Here is a 21,656-nt window from a genome sequence, read left to right on the forward strand (position 1 = left end):
AACTTGCATGACATGTTTTGTCCTACCCTCCTAGTGGCAGCGGGGTCCATAAGGAAATCTAAGGGATATTAAGGCCCCCTTTTAATAGAGAACCGAAACAAAGCATTAACACATAGTGAATACATGAACTCCTCATACTATAGTAATCACCGGAAAGAATCCCAATTTTTTCACCTTGGGGTATGCGAATCATAACACATAATAGGTGCATACAACTTGCAAGATAGGACAAGAAATCAAATATATTCATGAAACATAGAGGGTTCAGATCTGAAATCATGGCACTCGGGTCCTAGTGACAAGCATTAAGCATAGCAAAGTCATAGCAACATCAATCTCAGAACATAGTGGATACTAGGGATCAAGCCCTAACAAATTGACTCGATTACGTGACAAATCTCATCCAACTCCATCACCTTCCAGCAAGCCTATGAAGGAATTACTCACTCCTGGTGGTGAGCATCATAGAATTGTTGATGGAGAAGGGTTGATGATAATGACAACGATGATTTCCACCCTCCGAAGCCCCAAACGGACTCCAGATCAGCCCTCCCGATGAAGAACAGGAGGTGGCGGCGGATTCATATCGTAAAACACGATGATTCCTTCTCTCTGATTTTCTCCGCAAGACGATACTTATGGAGTTGGAATTAGGATTGCCGGACGCCCCAGGGGCCCACAAGCTCACCAGGCGCACCCTGGGGGGTGGGCGCGCCCCCTGAGCTTGTGGCTCCTGGGTGGTGCCCTCCAGTATATTCTGGAAATATTCTCCATAAATTTTAGCTCAATCCGAGAACTTTATTTCTGCACAAAAATAATACCATGACAATTCTGCTGAAAACAGCGTGAGTCCGGGTTAGTTTCATTCAAATCATGCAAATTAGAGTCCAAAACAAGAGCAAAAGTGTTTGGAAAAGTAGATACATTTGGGACGTATCATTCTCCAGATGGAGACTTTGCCCCATCAGCCTTGGACTTCTTGGGTGGACGATGCTCCGATTATGCTTACAGTTCAATGTGCACACAGACACATGTTAGCTCATTACCAAGTGCAAAGAAATCATTTTACAACATCAAGCCATATCATATCAGTACATATGTAAAAAGTACTACCACTTTGAAATAGATCGATCGATGGGAGGATTCTTCTTAATTACCTGCTAAACTGACGCTTGATGCTTCTCTCTCAGAAGCCAAATCACAAGGTGGAGCTTCAGGCCTTTTCCTCTCCGCAACCTTGGCTTGTTTGATCGGTCCAGTTCTACTATGATATCATCAGCCTTCCTGGACCTAGCCCTCTTCTTGACCACAAAACCATCGTCTTACCTAGTGACAGGGGCACGGTTGATCTTGGACCGATCCTCCTCATGTTGCTGCGATGGTTCCACTGCGTCGTTGCAGGACATGCGCCATTCACTTTCTTCCTTCTTATCTGGACTTTCTAAGAATGTATTTTCCACTTCCTCTTGCGAAACAGTGTCATCTGCATCGATGCTCATGTCATCGCCCCCTTCATATTCTTGAGAGGTTGGTTCTTCTTCATCATCATCATCATTTTGTGGGGCACCATCTGCATTGGTGCACGTGTGCCCTTTCTCATCCTCAATGGCCATGGCAGCATCCATGTGTTGTGGATGGTCGAGCAACGCGTACGGGTCCTCGTAGAATGATGGCAAGAACACTTTCACTAAGAACTATGACTGCCCATCATAATAGAATACCAGCAGGCAGTCATACACGACGCGATGGTCTGAGAGAAACTCCTTCCATCCACGCACAAAGATTAGCTCCCCGGACATTTTATCCAGCTCTACTTGCCATTTGTTCCCGCTTGGAACTCTCAGGGAAACCACTCTGGTATACTCTTCCAAGTATTTGTGGAAGTCCAGTGGAATTGGCTACAACATATGTTATCATTTAATCAATGTCTAAGAATATTTGTATATATACACACACACACATGTCGAGCTCAACAGATTAGTGATGGGCCCGACACCCGTCAAAGGTGATCAATTCTAGCCCTTTATTAGTGACATGATCGATAGTAGTCTTGGAGATTGATTTCAAGAGTTGGGTGATAGCTAGTGGTGTAAATAATCAATCTGAACTAATGCCAGGGTTGGGTGCAATCCCCTGTCCAAACATGCATTATATTTTGGGGGAAATATTACATGTGTGTCTTTTCTTTACAATCTACAAAACAGTAAATACGAATAATATCAACTTTGATGAAGCAGATTATATTAGGATATAACATACTCATATATGTGTGTATATGTTATCTCTCTTTTACTCATTTTTAAAGTCAGGAAACACAGTATAGTCCATCTTTGAAACATATCAATAACTACTCGAACAAAAATTGTGATGAAAAAGACTATGTACAATCTTAACTTTGTCAAATTAGTAAGCACCATTCCTAAAGTGGACCTCAATGGAAAAGAGAATCTTGACAACAATCATGCAAATATGGTAGATAAAAATGGACCACCAAACATGAGTTAGTCACTTTAATTTTTTTATGAATCAAGAAAACCAACCACTTGTTCCATGGATAAATCGTCCTTTAGAATTGAGGGCAGAAAATATTGTCATTCTAGTCCTTCTCATCTCTTTCCTCCCCTTTATCACTCTCCTTCCTTCCCTTCTGCTCATCTATCTCCTTTTGTTGCTCCTCAATATATTTCTTATTTTCTCGCCGCTCCTTCTCTTCTTTCTCATTCTCATTCGCGTCCTCTCTTTCTTTATGTGCCTTCATCTTCTTCTCATTTTCCTCCCTTTCCCTCCGACCCCCTCCTCCTTAATTTATTTATTCTCATTAGCTCTCATTTTCTTCTCTTTCTCGTCCTTGTACTTAGCCATCTTCTTAGAGGTCTTATGACTCTCCTCTTTTTTCTTATCACCTTCTTTTTTATTTTGCTTCCTTTTCTCTTTCATATTCATATTTTCATCTTCCGCTTCTTTTACCTTCACATTGGAGTTAATCTTCCTGATGATAGTGTCATTGACAGAGTTCTTCAATCACTGCCACCAAGCTACAAGAGCTTCATGATGAACTATAATATGCAAGGGATGGATAAGACAATTCCCGAGCTCTTCGCAATGCTAAAGGCTGCGGAGGTAGAAATCAAGAAGGAGCATCAAGTGTTGACGGTCAACAAGACCACCAGTTTCAAGAAAAAGGGTAAAGGGAAGAAGGGGAACTTCAAGAAGAACAACAAGCAAGTTGCTGCTCAAGTGAAGAAGCCCAAGTCTGGACCTAAGCCTGAGACTGAGTGCTTCTACTTCAAAGAGACTGGTCACTGGAAGCGGAACTGCCCCAAGTATTTGTCGGAGAAGAAGGATGGCAAAGTGAAAGGTATATTTGATATCCATGTTATTGATGTGTACCTTACTAATGCTCGCAGTAGTGCCTAGGTATTTGATACTGGTTCTGTTGCTAATATTTGCAACTCGAAACAGGGGCTGCGGATTAAGCGAAGATTGGCTAAGGACGAGGTGATGATGCGCGTGGGAAATGGTTCCAAAGTCGATGTGATCACCGTCGGCGCGCTACCTCTACGTCTACCTTCAGGATTAGTTTTAGACCTAAATAATTGTTATTTGGTGCCAGCGTTGAGCATGAACATTACATCTGGATCTTGTTTGATGCGAGACGGTTATTCATTTAAATCAGAGAATAACCGTTGTTCTATTTATATGAGCAATATCTTTTATGGTCATGCACCCTTGATGAGTGGTCTATTTTTACTAAATCCTGATAGTAGTGATACACATGTTCATAGTATTGAAGCCAAAAGATATAAGTTTAACAATGATAGTGCAACTTATTTGTGGCACTGCCGTTTAGGTCATATTGGTGTAAAGCGCATGAAGAAACTCCATGTTGATGGGCTTCTGGAATGACTTGATTATGAATCACTTGATGCTTGCGAACCATGCCTCATGGGCAAGATGACTAAGACTCCGTTCTCCGGAGCAATGGAGCGAGCAACAGACTTGTTGGAAATAATACATACTGATGTATGCGGTCCGATGAGTGTTGATGCTCATGACAGGTATCGTTATTTTCTTACCTTCACAGATTATTTGAGCAGATATGGGTATATCTACTTGATGAAACATAAGTCTGAAACATTTGAAAAGTTCAAAGAATTTCAGAGTGATGTGGAAAATCATCATAACAAGAAAATAAAGTTTCTACGATCTGATCGTGGAGGAGAATATTTGAGTTACGAGTTTGGTATTCATTTGAAACAATGCGGAATAGTTTCGCAACTCACGCCACCTAGAACACCACAACATAATGGTGTGTCTGAACGTCGTAATCGTACTTTACTAGATATGGTGCGATCTATGATGTCTCTCACTGATTTACCGCTATCGTTTTGGGGTTATGCTTTAGAGACAGTTGCATTCATGTTAAATAGGGCACCATATAAATCTGTTGAGACGACGCCTTATGAACTATGGTTTGGCAAGAAACATAAGTTGTCGTTTCTTAAAGTTTGGGGCTGCGATGCTTATGTGAAAAAGCTTCAACCTGATAAGCTCAAACCCAAATCGGAGTAATGTGTCTTCATAGGATACCCAAAGGAGACTGTTGGGTACACCTTCTATCACAAATCAGAAGGCAAGATATTCGTTGCTAAGAATGGATCCTTTCTAGAGAAGGAGTTTCTCTCGAAAGAAGTGAGTGGGAGGAAGGTAGAACTTGATGAGGTAACAATACCTACTCCCTTATTGGAAAGTAGTTCATCACAGAAATCAGTTCCAGTGATTCCTACACCAGTAAGTGAGGAAGCTAATGATGATGATCATGAAACTTCTGATCAAGTTACTACCGAACCTCGTAGGTCAACCAGAGTAAGATCTGCACCAGAGTGGTACGGTAATCCTGTTCTGGAAGTCATGTTACTTGACCATGACAAACCTACAAACTATGAGGAAGCGATGATGAGCCCAGATTCCGCAAAATGGCTTGAGGCCATGAAATCTGAGATGGGATCCATGTATGAGAACAAAGTATGGTCTTTGGTTGACTTGCCCGATTATCAGCAAGCCATAGAGAATAAATGGATCTTCAAGAAGAAGACTGACACCGATGGTAATGTTACTGTCTACAAAGCTCGACTTGTTGCGAAAGGTTTTCGACAAGTTCAAGGAGTTGACTACGATGAGACCTTCTCACCCGTAGCGATGCTTAAGGCCGTCCGAATGACGTTAGCCATTGCCGCATTTTATGATTATGAAATTTGGCAAATGGATGTCAAAACTGCATTCCTTAATGGATATCTTAAAGAAGAGTTGTACATGATGCAACCATATGGTTTTGTCGATCCAAAAGGTGCTAACAAAGTGTGCAAGCTCTAGCGATCCATTTATGGACTGGTACAAGCCTCTCGGAGTTGGAATATACGCTTTGATAGTGTGATCAAATCATATGGATTTATACAGACTTTTGGAGAAGCCTGTATTTACAAGAAAGTGAGTGGGAGCTCTATAGAATTTCTGATATTATATGTGGATGACATATTGTTGATCGGAAATGATACTGAATTTCTGAATATCATAAATAAGAATTTTTCAATGAAAGACCTCAGTGAAGTTGCTTATATATTAGGCATCAAGATCCATAGAAATAGATCAAGACGCTTAATTGGACTTTCACAAAGCACATACCTTGACAAAGTTTTGAAGAAGTTCAAAATGGATCAAGAAAGAAAGGGTTCTTGCCTGTGTTACAAGGTGTGAAGTTGAGTCAGACTCAATGCCCGACCACTATAGAAGATAGAGAGAAAATGAAAGTCATTCCCTATGCTTCAGCCATAGGTTCTATCATGTATGCAATGCTGTGTACCAGACCTGATGTGTGCCTTGCTATTAGTTTAGCAGGGATGTACCAAGTAATCCAGGAGTGGATCACTGGACAACGGTCAAGAATATCCTGAAATACCTGAAAAGGACTAAGGATATGTTTCTCATTTATGGAGGTCACAAAGAGCTCGTCGTAAACGGTTACGTCGATGCAAGCTTTGACACTGATCCGAATGACTCTAAGTCACAATCCGGATATGTATTTTTATTGAATGGTGGAGCTGTCTGTTGGTGCAGTTCAAAGCAGAGCGTCATGGTGGGAACTACATGTGAAGCGGAGTACATAGCTGCTTCGGAAGCAACAAATGAAGGAGTCTGGATGAAGGAGTTCATATCCGATCTAGGTGTCATACCTAGTGCATCGGGTCCAATGAAAATCTTTTGTGATAATACTGGTGCAATTGCCTTGGCAAAGGAATCCAGATTTCACAAGAGAACCAAGCACATCAAGAGACGCTTCAATTTCATCCGCGATCAAGTCAAGGAAGGAGACATAGAGATTTGCAAGATACATACGGATCTGAATGTTGCGGACCCGTTGGCTAAGCCTCTCTCACAAGCAAAACATGATCAGCACCAAGACTCCATGGGTGTTAGAATTATTACAATTAATCTAGATTATTGACTCTAGTGCAAGTGGGAGACTGAAGGAAATATGCCCTAGAGGCAATAATAAAGTTGTTATTTATATTTCCTTATATCATGATAAATGTTTATTATTCATGTTAGAATTGTATTAACCGGAAACTTAGTACATGTGTGAATACATAGACAAACAGAGTGTCACTAGTATGCCTCTACTTTACTTGCTCGTTAATCAAAGATGGTTAAGTTTCCTAGCCATGGACCAAGAGTTGTCATTTGATAAACGGGATCACATCATTAGAGAATGATGTGATTGGCTTGACCCATCCATTAGCTTAGCACGATGATCGTTTAGTTTGTTGCTATTGCTTTCTTCATAACTTATACATGTTTCTATGACTATTAGATTATGCAACTCCCGAATACCGGAGGAACACTTAGGGCCAGTTCTTTTGGTGGCTTCTAGAATAAGCTGCAAAAAGATGCCCCCTACCTAACTTATTCTAGAAGCCTAACCAAATTTATTTTTTTAGAAGCCTAGTAGTTGAGACTTGACTAGTAGGCTTCTAAAAAGAAAATTTTGGTTGGGCTTCTAGAATAAGCTGGGTAGGGGGCAGCTTATTCTGGAAGCCCAAAAAAGCTAGCAAAATAACCCGCCCTTAGTGTGCTATCAAACGTCACAACGTAACTGGGTGATTATAAAGATGCTCTACAGATGTCTTCGATGGTGTTTGTTGAGTTGGCATAGATCGAGATTATGATTTGTCACTCCAAGTATCAGAGAGGTATCTCTGGGCCCTCTCGGTAATGCACATCACTATAAGCCTTGCAAGCATTGTGACTAATGAGTTAGTTGCAGGATGATGCATTACAAAACGAGTAAAGAGACTTGTCGGTAACGAGATTGAACTAGGTATTGAGATACCGACGATCGAATCTTGGGCAAGTAACATACCGATGACAAAGGGAACTACGTATGTTGTTGTGCGGTTTGACTGATAAATATCTTCGTAGAATATGTAGGAACCAATATGAGCATCCAAGTTCCGCTATTGGTTATTGACCGGAGATGAGTCTCGGTCATGTCTTCATAGTACCCGTAGGGTCCGCACACTTAACATTCAGTGAGATCAGTATTATGAGTTTATGTGTTTTGATGTACCGAAGGTTGTTCAAAGTCCCGGATATGATCACAGACATGACTAAGAGTCTCGAAATGGTAGAGACATAAAGATCGATATATTGGATGACTATGTTTGGACATCGGAATGGTTCCGGGTGAGTTCGGGCATTTACCGGAGTACCAGTGGGTTAACAGAACCCCCCGGGGAGTATATGGGCCCTAATGGGCTTTAGTGGAGAGTGAGAGGGGTGGCCAGGGCAGGCCGCGTGCCCCCCTCCCCCTTGGGTCCGAATTGTACTAGGGAGGGGGGGGGGGCGCCCCCTTTCCTTCTCCCTCTCTCCTCCTTCCTTCTCTCCTACTCCAACTAGGGAAAGTGGGGAATCCTACTCCCGGTGGCAGTTGGACTCCTCCCAGGGTGCAAAATAGAGGGCCGACCCCCCCTCCTCCAATCCTTTATATACGGGGGAGGGGGCATGATACGTCTCCAACGTATCTATAATTTTTGATTGTTCCATGCTATTATATTACCTCTTTTGGATGTTTATGGGCTTTATTTTACACATTTATATCATTTTTGGGACTAACCTACTAACCGGAGGCCCAACCCATATTGCTGTTTTTTTTTGCCTATTTCAATATTTCGAAGAAAAGGAATATCAAACGGAGTCCAAACGGAATGAAACCTTCAGGAGCGTGATTTTTGGAACAAATGTGATCCGGAGAGCTTGGAGTGCAAGTCAAGAAGCTTCCGAGGGCCCCATGAGATAGGGGGCCGCGCCCCCCCCTGTAGGGCGCGCCCCCTGTCTCGTGGGCCCCTCGGGCGGCCACCGACGTACTTCTTCCTCCTATATATACCTACGTACCCCGAAAACATCCAGGGGAACCACGAAACACAATTTCCACTGCCGTAACCTTCTCTATCCGCGAGATCCCATCTTGGAGCCTTTGCCGGCACTCTGTCGGAGGGGGAATCAACCATGGAGGGACTCTACATCAACATCCCTGCCCCTCCGATGAGTTGTGAGTAGTTTACCACAGACCTACGGGTCCATAATTATTAGCTAGATGGCTTCTTCTCTCTTTTTGGATCTCAATACAATGTTCTCCCCCTCTCTTGTGGAGATCTATTCGATGTAAACTCTTTTTGCGGTGTGTTTGTTGAGATCCGATGAATTGTGGGTTTATGATCAAGTTTATCTATGAATAATATTTGAATCTTCTCTGAATTCTTTTATGTATGATTGAGTTATCTTTGCGAGTCTCTTCGAATTATCAGTTTGGTTTGGCCTACTAGATTGGTGTTTCTTGCCATGGGAGAAGTGCTTAGCTTTGGGTTCAATCTTGCGGTGTTCTCAGTGACAGAAAGGTTGCAAGACACATATTGTATTGTTGCCATCGAGGATAACAAGACGAGGTTTATATCATATTGCATGTGTTTATCCCTCTACATCATGTCATCTTGCTTAATGCGTTACTCTATTCTTATGAACTTAATACTCTAGATGCAGGTAGGAGTCGGTCGATGTGTGGAGTAATAGTAGTAGATGCAGGCAGGAGTCGGTCTACTTGTTATGGACGTGATGCCTATATACATGATCATGCCTAGATAATCTCATAACTATGCGCTTTTCTATCAATTGCTCGACTGTAATTTGTTCACCCACCGTAATACTTATGCTATCTTGAGAGAAGCCTCTAGTGAAACCTATGGCCCCCGGGTCTATCTATTATCATATTTGCTTTCAATCTACCTTTATTTGCATCTTTACTTTTTGCATCTATATTATAAAATACCAAAAATATATTTATCTTATCATACTATCTTTATTAGATCTCACTTTCGCAAGTGGCCGTGAAGGGATTGACAACCCCTTTATTGCGTTGGTTGCGAGTTCTCAGTTTGTTTGTGTAGGTGCGTGGGACTTTTGAGGAGCCTCCTACTAGATTGATACCTTGGTTCTCAAACTGAGGGAAATACTTACGCTACACTTTGCTGCATCACCCTCTCCTCTTCGAGGAAAACCAATGCAAGCTCAAGACGTAGCAAGAAGGATTTCTGGCACCGTTGCCGGGGAGGTCTTCGCTCAAGTCAAGACATACCAAGTACCCATCACAAACCCATCTCCCTCGCATTTACATTATTTGCCATTTGCCTCTCATTTTCCTCTCCCCCACTTCACCCTTGCCGTTCTATTCGCCCTCTCTTTCCCAATCTTCTCCTCTCTTTCGCTTGCCGTTTTTTTGTTTGCTTGTGTATTGGATTACTTGTTGCCATGGCGCAGATAATACCAAATTGTGTGACTTCTCGAATAACAATAATAATGATTTCCTTAGTACTTTGATTGCTCCTCTTAATGATGTTGAGTCTTGTGAAATCAATACCGCTTTGCTGAATCTTGTTATGAAAGATCAATTTGCCGGCCTTCCTAGTGAAGATGCCGCTACTCATCTAAACAATTTTGTTGATTTGTGTGATATGCAAAATAAGAAAGATACGGATAACAATATTGTCAAATTTAAGATATTTCCGTTTTCACTTAGAGATCGTGCTAAAGTTTGGTTTTCGTCTTTGCCTAAAAATAGTATTGATTCTTGGAACAAGTGCAAAGATGCTTTTATCTCTAAGTATTTTCCTCCCGCTAAGATCATCACTCTTAGGAACGATATTATGAATTTTAAACAACTTGATCATGAGCATGTTGCCCAATCTTGGGAAAGAATGAAATTGATGCTTCGCAATTGCCCTACTCATGATTTCAATTTATGGATGATCATACAAAAGTTTTATGCCGGTTTGAACTTTTCTTATAGAAATCTCTTAGATTCAGCCGCGGGAGGCACCTTTATGGAAATCATGTTAGGAGATGCTACAAAATTGCTTGATAATATTATGGCTAATTATTCTCAATGGCACACCGAAAGATCTTCTAGTAAAAAAGTGCATGCTATAGAAGGAATTGATGTTTTGAGTGGAAAGATGGATGAACTTATGAAGATGTTTGCTACTAAAAATACTCCTCTTGATCCCAATGATATGCCTTTGTCTTGCTTGATTGAGAATAATAATGAATCTATGGATGTGAATTTTGTTGGTAGGAATAGTTTTGGAAACAACGCTTATAGAGGAAATTTTAATGCTAGACCGTTCCCTAGTAATCCCTCTAATAATTATGGAAATTCCTACAATAATTCTTATGGTAATTTTAATAAGATGCCCTCTGATTTTGAGAATAGTGTGAAAGAATTTATGATTTCTCAAAAGAATTTTAATGCTTTGCTTGAAGAAAAATTGCTCAAAGTTGATGATTTGGCTAGAAACGTTGATAGACTTTCGCTTGATGTTGATTCTCTTAAAATTAGATCTTCTCCTCCTAAGCATGATATCAATGAGTCTCTTAAAGTAATGAGAATTTCCATTGACGAGTGCAAGGAAAGAACCGCTAGATTGTGTGCTAAAAAAGAAAGCTTTATAAAAGTGTGTTCTTCTAGTCTACATGAAAATAATGATGAGGATCTTAAAGTTATTGATGTGTCTCTGATTAGATCTATGTTTTGCAATATGAATTTTGATGATTATGGGAGTGATGATGAATCAACTTTGCCTAGAAGGCGTCCCAAAAATTCGGAGTCTTTAGATCTTGATGCTAAATTTGGTAAAAGTGAGATTGGAGAATCTTCAACTTCTAATAATATTGAACCTACTCTCTCGGATTTGAAGGAATTTGATTATGATAATTGCTCTTTAAAAGGTTGTATTTCCTTGTTGCAATCCGTTGTTAATTCTCCTCATGCTTATAGTCAAAATAAAGCTTTTACCAAACATATTGTTGATGCCTTGATGCAATCTTATGATGAAAAACTTAATTTGGAAGTTTCTATACCTAGAAAACTTAATGATGAGTGGGAACCTACTATAAAGATTAGAATTAAATATTATGAGTGTTTTTCTTTGTGTGATTTGGGTGCTAGTGTTTTCTCGATTCCGAAAACTTTATGTGATATTCTAGGTTTCTATGATCTTGATGATTGCTCTTTAAATTTGCACCTTGCGGATTCCACCATTAAAAAGCCTATGGGAAGGATCAATGATGTTCTTATTGTTGCAAATAGAAGTTTGGTGCCCATAGATTTTATCGTTCTAGATATAGATTGCAATCTTTCTTGCCCTATTATTCTTGGTAGACCTTTCCTTAGAACCATTGGTGCGATTATTGATATGAAGGAAGGGAACATTAGATTCCAATTTCCCTTAAAGAAAGGCATGTAGCACTTTCCAAGAAAGAAAGTCAAATTACCTTATGAATCTATCATGCGTTCTACTTATGAATTTAGTGCCAAAGATGCCACTCATTAGATCTATCTTTGCTTTTTATGCCTAGCTAGGGGCGTTAAACGATAGCGCTAGGGTGGAGGCAACCCAATTTTCTTTGTGTTTTTTGTTTTTTCTCCTGTTTAGTAATAAATCTTGCATCTACCTTCTGTTTAGATGTGTTTTTATCTATTAATTAGTGTTTGTGCCAAGTAGAACCTATAGGATAACCTACGATGATAGTTGATTTGATTCTGCTGAAAAACAGAAACTTTGCACACACGAATATAATTTTGTTAAATCATAGGAACGTGATTTTGCGTTGATTCTTTTTTGCTTCTGTTCAATAAACAAATTTTCCAGGACTTCCTATTTTGGTAGGATTTTTAGAGTTCCATAAGTTTGCGTTAGTTACAGATTTCTACAGACTGTTCTGTTTTTGATAGATTCTGTTTTTCGTGTGTTGTTTGCTTATTTCAATGCATCTATGGCTAGTAATTCAGTATATGAACCATAAAGAAGTTGGAATACAGTAGGTTTAACACCAAAATAAATAAAGAATGAGTTTATTGCAGTAACTTATGTGGTGGTTTTGTTTTCTTTCACTAACGGAGCCTATAAGGTTTCCTGTTGAGTTTTGTGTTGTGAAGTTTTCAAGTTTGGGGTAAAGCTTTTATGGACTATGGAATAAGTAGTGGCAAGAGCCTAAGCTTGGGGATGCCCATGGCACCCTATGATATTCAAGGATAGCCAAAAGCCTAAGTTTGGGGATGCCCCGGGAAGGCATCCCCTCTTTCGTCTTCGTTCATTGGTAACTTTACTTGGAGCTATATTTTTATTCGCCACATGATATGTGTTTTGCTTGGAGCATCATGTATTATATTAGTCTTCGCTTTTTAGTTTACCACAATCATCCTTGCTGTACACACCTTTTGGGAGAAGCCTATTTGATTAGAATTTTCTAGAATACTCTATGTGCTTCACTTGTATCTTTTGAGCTTGATAGTTTTTGCTCTAGTGCTTCACTTATATCTTTTAGAGCACGGTGGTTTATTAATTTTGAAGAAATTGCTAGTCTCTCATGCTTCACTTATATAATTTTGAGAGTCTTTTAGAACAGCATGGTATTTGCTATGATCATAAAGTTAGTCCTAGAATGATGAGCATCCAAGTTGGGTATAATAAAAACTATCATAGAAAGTGAATTGGATGCTATGATTAATTTGATGCTTGATAATTTTTTTGAGATATGGAGGTAGTGATATTAAAGTCATGCTAGTTGGGTGATTATGAATTTAAAGAATGCTTGAGTTGAAGCTTGTGATTCCCGTAGCATGCACGTATGGTGAACCGCTTTGTGATGAAGTTGGAGCACAATTTTATTTATTATTGTCTTCCTTATGAGTGGCGGTCGGGGACGAGCGATGGTCTTGTCCTACCAATCCATCCCCCTAGGAGCATGCGCGTAGTACTTTGGTTTTTGATGACCTCTAAATTTTTGCAACAAGTATAAGAGTTCTTTTGATTAATGTTGAGTCCATGGATTATACGCACTCTTTCACCCTTCCACCATTGCTAGCCTCTCTTGTATCGTGCAATTTTCGCCGGTACCATACACCCACCATTTACCTTCCTCAAAACAGCCACCATACCTACCTATTATGGCATTTCCATAGCCATTTCGAGATATATTGCCATGAAACTTTCCACCATTCCGTTCATATGACACACATTACTTTTGTCATATTGCTTTTTGCATGATCATGTAGTTGACATTGTATTTGTGGCAAGGCCACTTTCATAATTTTCATACATGTCGCTCTTGATTCATTGCATATCCCGGTACACCGCCGGAAGCATTCATATAGAGTCATATCTTGTTCTAGCTTCGAGTTGTAAATCCATAAAAGTGTGATGATCTTCATTATAAGAGCATTGTCCTAGTGAGGAAAGGATGATGAAGACTATGATTCCCCCACAAGTCGGGATGAGACTTCGGACTTTACAAAAAGAAAAAAAAAGAAAAGAAAAAAAAGAAGAAAAAAGAGAGAAAGTCCAAAAAGAAAAAAAAGATAGGCCAAAGAAAAAAGGGGAAAAGAAAGAAAAAAATAAAAGGAGAGAAAAACAGAGAAGGGACAATGCTACTATCTCCTTTTCCACACTTGTGCTTCAAAATAGCACCACGATCTTCATGATAGAGAGTCTCATATGTTGTCACTTTCATATACTAGTGGGAATTTTTCATTATAGAACTTGGCTTGTATATTCCAATGATGGGCTTCCTCAAAGTGCCCTAGGTCTTCGTGAGCAAGCAAGTTGAATGCACCCCACTTAGTTTCTTTTATTGAGCTTTCATATATTTATAGCTCTAGTGCATCCGTTGCATGGCAATCCCTACTCACTCACATTGATATCTATTAATGGGCATCTCCATAGCCCATTGATACGCCTAGTTGATGTGAGACTATCTTCTCCTTTTTTTGTTTTCTCCACAACCACCATTCTATTCCACATATAGTGCTATGTTCATGGCTCGCTCTCATGTATTGCGTGAAAGTTGAAAAAGTTTGAGATTATTGAAGTATGAAACAATTGCTTGGCTTGTCATCGGGGTTGTGCATGATTAAATATTTTGTGTGATGAAGATAGAGCATAGCCAGACTGTATGATTTCGTAGGGATGAACTTTCTTTTGCCATGTTATTTTGAGAAGACATGATTACTTTGATTAGTATGCTTGAAGTGTTACTATTTCTTTTATTAATATGAACTTTTATTTTGAATCATTTGGATCTGAACATTCATGCCACAATAAAGAAAATTACATTATGAATTATGCTAGGTAGCATTCCACATCAAAAATTCTCTTTTTATCATTTACCTACTCGAGGACGAGCAGGAATTAAGCTTGGGGATGCTTGATACATCTCCAACGTATCTATAAATTTTGATTGTTCCATGCTATTATATTACCCCTTTTGGATGTTTATGGGCTTTATTTTACAGATTTATATCATTTTTGGGACTAACCTACTAACCGGAGGCCCAACCCATATTGCTGTTTTTTTGCCTATTTCAGTATTTCGAAGAAAAGGAATATCAAACGGAGTCCAAACGGAATGAAACCTTCGGGAGCGTGATTTTTGGAACGAACGTGATCCGGAGAGCTTGGAGTGCAAGCCAAGAAGCTACCGATGAGCCCACGAGATAGGAGGCCCCCCCCCTGTAGGGCATGCCCCCCTGTCTCGTGGGCCCCTCGGGCGGCCACCGACGTACTTCTTCCTCCTATATATACCTACGTACCCCGAAAACATCCAGGAGCACCAGAAACACAATTTCCACTGCTGTAACCTTCTGTATCCGCGAGATCTCATCTTGGAGCCTTCGCCAGGCACTCTGCCGGAGGGGGAATCGACCATGGAGGGCTTCTACATCAACATCCTTGCCCCCCGATGAGTTGTGAGTAGTTTACCACAGACCTACGGGTCCATAGTTATTAGCTAGATGGCTTCTTCTCTCTTTTTGGATCTCAATACAATGTTCTCCCCCTCTCTTGTGGAGATCTATTCGATGTAAACTCTTTTTGCGGTGTGTTTGTCGAGATCCGATGAATTGTGGGTTTATGATCAAGTTTATCTATGATAATATTTGAATCTTCTCTGAATTCTTTTATGTATGATTGAGTTATCTTTGCAAGTCTCTTCGAATTATCAGTTTGGTTTGGCCTACTAGATTGATCTTTCTTGCCATGGGAGAAGTGCTTAGCTTTGGGTTCAATCTTGCGGTGTTCTTACCCAGTGACAGAAAGGGTTGCAAGACACGTATTGTATTGTTGCCATCGAGGATAACAAGATGGGGTTTATATCATATTGCATGTGTTTATCCCTCTACATCATGTCATCTTGCTTAATGCGTTACTCCGTTCTTATGAACTTAATACTCTAGATGCAGGCAGGAGTCGGTCGATGTGTGGAGTAATAGTAGTAGATGCAGGCAGGGGTCGGTCTACTTGTTATGGACGTGATGCCTATATACATGATCATGCCTAGATAATCTCATAACTATGCGCTTTTCTATCAATTGCTCGACACTAATTTGTTCACCCGCCGTAATACTTATGCTATCTTGAGAGAAGCCTCTAGTGAAACCTATGGCCCCCGGGTCTATCTCTTATCATATTTGATTTCATTCTACCTTTATTTGCATCTTTACCTTTTGCATCTATATTATAAAATACCAAAAATATATTTATCTTATCATACTATCTTTATTAGATCTCACTTTCGCAAGTGGCCGTGAAGGGATTGACAACCTCTTTATTGCGTTGGTTGCGAGTTCTCAGTTTGTTTGTGTAGGTGCGTGGGATTTTTGAGGAGCCTCCTACTGGATTGATACCTTGGTTCTCAAAACTGAGGGAAATACTTACGCTACACTTTGCTGCATCACCCTCTCCTCTTCGAGGAAAACCAACGCAAGCTCAAGACGTAGCAGGGCACCCCATAGACACACAAGTTGACAGTTGTCTTAGCCGTGCGCGGTGCCCCCCTCCACAGATTCCACCTCGGTCATGTTGTTGTAGTTCTTAGGCGAAGCCCTGCGTCGGTAACTTCATCATCACCGTCATCACGCCGTCGTGCTGACGAAGCTCTCCCTCGACACTCAGTTGGATCGAGAGTTCATTGGACACACCGAGCCGAACATGTGCAGATCATGGAGGTGTCGTACTTTCGGTGCTAGGATCGATCTATTCGTGAAGATGTACGACTACAACAACCGTGTTGTCATAACGCTTCCGCTTATGGTCTACGAGGGTACATGGACTACACTCTCCCCTCTCATTGCTATGCATCACCATGATAGATCTTGCGTGTGCGTAGGAATTTTTTTGAAACTACTGCGTTCCCCAACAGTCGGGCCACCCCGTTGGCTCGGGTAAAGGCCATGTCCACCCTCTCGGTCTTCCCGACCAGTATCCCCAAGCTAGCAGCAACCCGAGCATCCGAAAGCGGCTTCGAGGGAGCCCCCGAGAAACATAACCAGACCTGAGTGAGAGGCTTGCCCTGTGGCTCAACCCTCTTCGACTCATGGAACTCGAGGATGCACTCAGTGCCAGGTACTCTGCACAACCCAAAACTTAGAAGACGCTCGAAGTCCTCTGTTGTAGGGAAATCAACCTTATACATATTGGCCGTAGTCGAATAAGCTCCCACTGAAAATTACCTGGAGCTAACTCACTGAGCCTCCGCATAATCTGAGCCTTAGACACATCAATTTTTGTGACTTTGACAATCCCCGTGGTGGTGCTCTGGGGCTCCTCTGGGATCTCCCTCGCACTAGGAGACTCAAAAAACATCAACTCGGCACAATAAACTCCATAAATGGTAATACTCGGCATCTGATCACATAGTATCGGACACTCCCCCGTGTCATGCGCTGGCTTTAGACAAGTATCACATAACTCAGTCACACATTCAGCTATAAAGTGCCCCCTCTCACCACCTCGATAACACATCATCTTCTCCTTTTTACGAGCCCACTTTGAAGCTCTATGTGCATCTGTCTTGTCGGCGGCACTGACAGCACCCTCACCAAGGTCTCAGTCATGGGCACCGGCACCACAACATTAGCCAGCGCCGTCACCGCATCGACAACCTGACCGGGCAACTCCGGCGCCTGTCCGGAAGCGGGCACCTCTGAAGATGTCGTTGGATCCACCATGATAGGCGGTGGAGGTTGGCGGTAGCGGTTCCTACCACCACAACCCCCACGATGACCTCGGTATCCACCTCTCTACCAGTGATCTGGGCCAGATGCCCCTTTAACGAAACCTCCTGGGGGGCACAAAAAGGTCATCCTGTAGTACCATCACTCTGCCAAGCATAGCCACGCCCACCGCCCGCCGACGACGAGCCACGATGTTGACCATCACCATAAGCATCATAGTCATCGTCACCCCATTGTCCCGGAGGTGGTCCATTACCCCCGCGGTTAACCGGTAGACGAGCATGTCCCGCGCCTCCATCGCCCGCATGCACAGGTTGAGGCGGAGGTGCGTGCGCCTGCATCGGCCCTGCCCGTTTTTGCGGCGGCCTTTCAACGAAGTGTGGCGGCGGTGCAGCCCGCGGCTGCTGCCCATGCACCTGCGCCTGTTTGCGGGGTGCCGCCACGGCAGCTCCGAGCGGTGGCGGCCTCGGCCCCTGCATGTTGACGTGGCCCGCAACGGCAAGCGCGGGCGCCAGAACGACCAGCCCAGACGCCGTCGGCCTAGGCCCTAGAGGATCACCTCCACGACCCGCAGCAGCCTATACAGATCCCGCGGCCACAAGAGGCTTCAAAACCAGCTGAACGCCACCACCACGGCCAGCCGACACAGTCCCGGCGGCCACCGGCGGTTTCAGACCTGGCGGAGCAGCCCCACCCCGTCGAGCCATGACTGCTAGGGGAGGAATTCACGTTTCTCACTCGGGACCGCACGCAGCGAAGCTAGGTGCCGCACGATGAAGAACCCTAGGGAGCGGCGATAACGAGCAGTGTGATCGACGATCGATCGAACGCATGCACGGGCCGGTGTTCGCGACAGATGTGGCGTCCGGTTTAGCCTGGGCCTCATACCCAGCTAACCTCGGCCACTCTGTACCGGCAATTTCTGGGCCTCACACCCATCAGCAAACTGGCCCCCAGCCATAGCATCCACATAAGGCCCACCAGAGCCCAACAGGAAATTCAAACGCTGGATCTGTGTTGCACGGATCTCAGCCAATTTGCCGCCGGCGCCGGCACCGCCGCCGCCGCGGCTAGCTTCTTCTTCTTCTTTCTCTGAACCAACTTCCATGCTCCCGCCTTGAAATAATCAGACAAGGTAGGTTTGGGCAGACTCACCTTGGGTAGAGGACCTTGTCAACACTACTCTCTTTACTCATCAATCATGGCGGAGTTCGAGCATTCAGATTACAAATTGGGGATCGGAGAGGAAGGGGATCGAGTCCCTGAGCCTCATGCTCGTGCCGTGTCCCGGCTTCTAGCCGTTCTGCCCGCCTGCCCCCACCCACTCACACACACACGCACATGTAGTCGTTACAGAGAGTTAGGCCCATTCAGGCCCAGCAAGCCTAGCGGGCCGCTGAGGCTTGCGACGAGGCCTGGCTGGAGCTTGAGCTGCTGCTTCCCGCGTCGCCGGTTCGCCTGGAGGTGCTTGATCGCTGACAATTCCTCCCCCTTTAGAAACAGCTTGTCCCCAAGCCGGCGCACGAGGAAACAACTGCTTGAGTGTTTCTTTGTCCTCCCAGGTGGCCATGTCTTCGGTAGAATCATTCCATCGGATCAATACTTGGACGACCGAATCATTGCCGCGACGGACCATCCGCTACTGCAACACCTGTTCAGGGACTTGCAAATGTGCATCAGGAGGCGGCAGTTGAGAATGAACCTGACAGTCCGGCGCCAACACACGCTTCAGCAGTGAAACGTGAAACACTGGGTGCACACGACTGGTAACAGGCAAATCCAACTGGTAGGCGACTTCTCCCACCCGGGAAATGATCTTGAAAGGGCCATAGTACTTAAAAGCTAGCTTGTGATTGGCCCGAGGAGCGACTGACGACTGAAGGTAAGGCTGTAGCTTCAGAAAGACAGAGTCACCAACAACAAAGGTGCGTTCAGTGCGGTGTTTGTCGGCTTGAACCTTCATGCGCTGTTGAGCACGCAACAGGTGCTGACGGACTGAGTCGATGACGACCTGGCACTGCGTCAACCACTACTGAAGGTCTTCAGGCTGGACTGCATCATCAGCCGTCAGCCCAAAATGGCGTGGAGGGTGCCCGTAAATGATTTCAAACGGAGTGGAGCCAGTAGCTGAGTGCCAATTAGTGTTATACCAAAATTCACACAACGGTATCCACTGAGCCCAACGAGATGGATGAGCACTGACGAAGCAACGAAGGAAACACTCAACCTGCTGATTCATGCGCTCTGTTTGGCCGTCAGACTGAGGATGGCGCGCAGAACTCATTCGCAGCATGACTCCAGACTTGGTGAAGAGTTCCTTCCAAAAGAGACTGGTAAAGATACGATCACGATCGGACACAATAGACAACGACATCCCATGTAGTTTATAAACTGAATTCAGGAAGGCCTCAGCAATGGTCTGGGCAGTAAAAGGGTGGTGCAGCGGAACAAAGTGTCCATATTTTGACAGCTTGTCAATGATCACCATAAGACAATTATATCTTCCAGAAGTAGGTAATCCTTCCACGAAGTCCATGGTGACCATTTCCCACGGCATGTTGGGGACAGGCAGCGGCTGGAGAAGCCCAGGGTAGGGAGTGCACTCTGGCTTAGCTTGTTAACAAGTTAGGCACTGACGCACAAACCGTTTGATGAACCCTCGCATACCAGCCCACCGGAAAAGTTGATGAACCCGTTTGTATGTGACCGGAAAACCAGAATGGCCGCCTACCGGGCTATCATGGAAAGCACTGACGAATTTTTGATGCAAGGAAGGTACATTGCCAATCCAGATGCTTTTATCCACACGAAGTAGTCCTGCTTTTAAGGAAAACTTCTTGTCAGCTTCAGCATCAGTAGCTAGTCGTTGCAGCAATCCAACACAGAAAGGATCATCTAAGTAACTGTCCAATATTTCTGTGAGCCAAACTGGCTGAACCGATGACACAACCAAAACTTCAGGAAGTGTTTCAGATGCAGAGTGCGGCCTGCGTGACAGTCAGTCAGCTGCACCATTTTCAGCGCCCTTCTTGTAACAGATACTGTAACTGAGCCCCAACAGCTTGGTGAGTGCTTTTCGCTGCCATACCGTGTGCAATCTTTGTTCAAAAAGGCTAGACAGGCTGTGCTGATTAGTTCTGATGACAAACTCAGACAACTGTAAGTATTGACGCCAATGGTCAATAGCGAGCAAGATGGCCAAGTACTCCTTTTCATATACCGAGAATGTCTGGTTTCTAGGGCCCAAGGCCTTGCTAACGTATGCCAGTGGATGCCCATCTTGCATAAGGACTGCTCCAATTCCTACATCACATGCATCTGTTTCAATCACAAATTGTTTTGAAAAGTCTGGGAGGGCCAGCACAGGTGCTGAAACCAGAGCTTGTTTGAGAGCCTCAAAGGACTGTTGCTCAATATCTGTCCAGTGGAAGAACACCCCCTTCTTGAGAAGATTAGTGAGGGGCCTGCTGATCACACCAAAAAGCCTGATGAACTTCCTGTAATATCCAGCCAGACCAAGGAATCCTCTGACTTCCTTGACAGTAACAGGAACAGGCCAGTTTTGTATAGTTTCAATTTTAGTGGGGTCTGTAGCTACCCCTTGCCCACTAATGACATGCCCTAAATACTCAACCTGCTGCTGAGCAAAGGTGCATTTAGACAACTTAACTTGCCACTGTTGTTTCTGTATGACCTGCAACACCTCTTCCAAATGCTGCAAGTGCTGAGAATATGTGATACTAAAGACCAATATATCATCAAAGAAAACAAGAACAAATTTCTTGCCCTGATGGCACCTCATGACTGGTTTCAGGTCACTATTCATAGCAAACTGAAATGTGTTGGGGCCACCAGTGAGACCAAAAGACATGACCAAGAATTCATAGTGGCCCATGTGTGTTTGGAAAGCAGTTTTATATTCTTCCCCAGGTGCCATTCTGATTTGGTGAAATCCAGCTCTAAGGTCCAACTTAGAAAACCAATGAGATCCGGCCAGCTCATCTAGTAATTCATCTATAACAGGTATAGGGTACTTGCC

The 21,656-nt window shown here is 43.2% G+C and overlaps 1 pseudogene; it reads right to left on the reverse strand.

Annotated features, from left to right (window-relative positions):
- The window catches only part of LOC123114631 (uncharacterized), a 56,193-nt pseudogene extending 38,164 nt beyond the window's left edge, over positions 1 to 18,029 (reverse strand).
- Between the last annotated feature and the right edge of the window lie 3,627 nt (positions 18,030 to 21,656).

Source organism: Triticum aestivum, chromosome 5B (assembly GCF_018294505.1).
Source record: "Triticum aestivum cultivar Chinese Spring chromosome 5B, IWGSC CS RefSeq v2.1, whole genome shotgun sequence".
In the NCBI taxonomy this organism is placed as follows: Eukaryota; Viridiplantae; Streptophyta; class Magnoliopsida; order Poales; family Poaceae; genus Triticum; species Triticum aestivum.